The sequence below is a fragment of the Vulpes lagopus genome, chromosome 11 (genome assembly GCF_018345385.1).
Source record: "Vulpes lagopus strain Blue_001 chromosome 11, ASM1834538v1, whole genome shotgun sequence".
Classification (NCBI taxonomy): domain Eukaryota; kingdom Metazoa; phylum Chordata; class Mammalia; order Carnivora; family Canidae; genus Vulpes; species Vulpes lagopus.
The window spans coordinates 88,443,711-88,446,253 of record NC_054834.1 but is presented as its reverse complement, the minus strand read 5'-3'; the positions used below and the strand labels follow the sequence as shown (position 1 = coordinate 88,446,253).

General features: G+C 34.6%; 1 pseudogene; it reads left to right on the top strand.

The window, feature by feature from the left end:
• Nucleotides 1-1,869: 1,869 nt before the first annotated feature.
• On the top strand, nucleotides 1,870-1,985 carry LOC121472374 (annotated as a pseudogene).
• The last annotated feature ends 558 nt before the right edge of the window (nucleotides 1,986-2,543 follow it).

The following is a 2,543-nucleotide window of genomic DNA, read 5'->3' as shown; positions in this document are numbered from 1 at the left end:
TGTGAATTCAAACCCCACATTGGGGATATGGTTTACTTCAAAATTGCTCAGGACCAAAAAAAAAAAAAAAAAAAAGTGAGTACGACATAAACCATCCATATGAAAAAAGGAATACCACTAAGGAATTTACAGATACTAGAAAGATAAAAGGTTATTTTAAACTTATGACCACAAATTTCAATTTTAGATGAAATAAAAAAACTTCCTTAAAACATAATTTATCAAAATAGATGCAAGAATTAAGATAAGTTATGCCCAATGTCTAAGATGATTGCATCTAAATACCATATACTTGACTTTTTATGGAGTCAGTTTTGTCCCACTAGAATGTGAGCTTCAGGAGGGCAGAAATTGTTGTAGTTTTTTGCTCTCTGTTTTATCTCCAGTACAGAGAACAATGCCTTGTTTTTTTGTTTTCTGTGCTTTTTTTAATAAATAAAGATTTTATTTATTTATTCATGAGAGACACAGAGAAGGCTGAGACACAGGCCAAGGCACAGGCTCCCTGCTAGGAGCCTGATGTGGGACTTGATCCCAGAACTCCAGGATCACACCCTGACCCAAATACAGACACTCAACCACTGAGCCACCCAGGCATCATGAGAATAGTGCCTTGTAACATAGTAGGTGCTCAATATATATATTTATTGCATGTATAGAAGCTGTCTTTTGTTGTTGCTGTTTTTTGCTTATATTTCTTTTCTCTCCCTTTTCTCATTCAATGAATTACTGAATTTAAAGATTTATTATTTAAAAAGATTTTATTTATTTATTTGACAGACAGAGAGAAAGTACAAGCAGGGGAAGCAGGAGAAGCAGGCTCCCTGCTCAGCAGGGGCTCAATCCTAGGGCCTTGGGATCATGACCTGAGAGAAGGCAGATGGTTAACCAACTGAGCCACCCAGGTGGCCCTCTAGAAAGTAATTGAAAGATAAAAGTCAATGCTTGCTCTTGGCTTACGTGATGATATATGTATTCCCTTCATCATCAGAATAAAGTTATTTGAACCACATCACACCCTAACCCTGAGCCTTACTTCCTCACAAGAACTCTCTGGATACAAAAGACTGGAAGACAAACCTAGTAAACAGCAAAGACTCTGGGTTTTCTGTGAACAAATTTTGAGAGGGGAAAGTGAGAAAAAGTGATTAGTTTTCATTTTTTGTGTGTATATTTTTCAATGCTTTCAAATATCCTTTTTATTAATTCTATTTTTTTTTACACAGCTTGATTCAAAGCAGTATATAGTAAGAGAGAGTTAGGAATGCTGCGTGCTCCCCACAATGCCATTGCACAGTCATTACTGAGGACCAGCACCATTCTAACAAGAAATGGGTAGAGAAAATCACAACTCTGTTAGCAGCAAATAGAAGTGTGCACAAAGATTGAGAAGAAAAATCCAGTAGTTCACATCTTTGGACAGTAAAGCTGCTAAGTGATTAGTTTACGACCGGGAGATGTAAAGCAATGTTCAGATTCCTAGGTTCGCACACTATTATTATCTATTCTTTTTGGAAATGATTGTAGATGATAGCTAGATACCCAATCACCACCTCAGTTACTTTACTTTGACCTTCCAGCCCCCATTAACAACAACAAAATACAATATTTAAAAAATGGAACTTTAGGGCATTTGCAAAATTTTTACTGAAGCAGTAAGCCACTATAAGTTAGACTCCTTGCAGAATGGGGTGGGGCAAAAAATATCAGGTCAAATTGATACTCAGGCTGACCTCATCATTTCTAGTCATTTAAAAAGTTCAACTCGTTATCAATTGTATGCTTATGTCTTTGTCCATATTTCTCTTGTATTATTTTTAATGGAATATAGTAAATCCTAGGTACATACATGTTATTTGAAAAAATAGAGTGCTTGCTTTGGCAGCACATACACTAAAAACTGGAATTATACAGAGAAGATTCAGCATCGCCCCTGTGCAAGGATGGCATGTAAATTTGTGAAACAATTTGGAGAAAAAAGATTTGACTATTTTAAAGAGAGCAGCTAAAAATGAGAAAGCAAAAATATTAATATACTTTATAAGTATCAAAACATTCCTGTTATGTGGAGCTTCATTTTTATTTTGAAGGGCTTCCATTTTCTTGCTTATAACCTGGTATGAATATGTGATGAATCATCAAAATTCTTGTTCTAAAAATAGGTTCTGGTTTTTGTAGGTATGCTTTTTTTTTTTTTTTTTTTTGGTATGCTTTAAACTTACTTGCATTTATGATAATACATGGTTTCATTTTCTCAAAGAAACAGATACTTTAAAAATACAATACAATTTTACTCAATATATTGATCATCTACCATGTGACAGGCTTTTGTACTTCCTATCATATTTTGAATTTAATAATTTCCTTTTTTTATTAGATACTTCAGAACCTCCCAGTTGCCATGCACAGCTGCTTAACACCTGACAAGGTAGAAAATAGGATTACCATTATCCTAGACTCTCATTCAAGGCAGAAACCTTAGCTTATCCCATCTCCCATCCAATGCTTAAAACACTTTTTACAACATCACTAAAACGTAAATC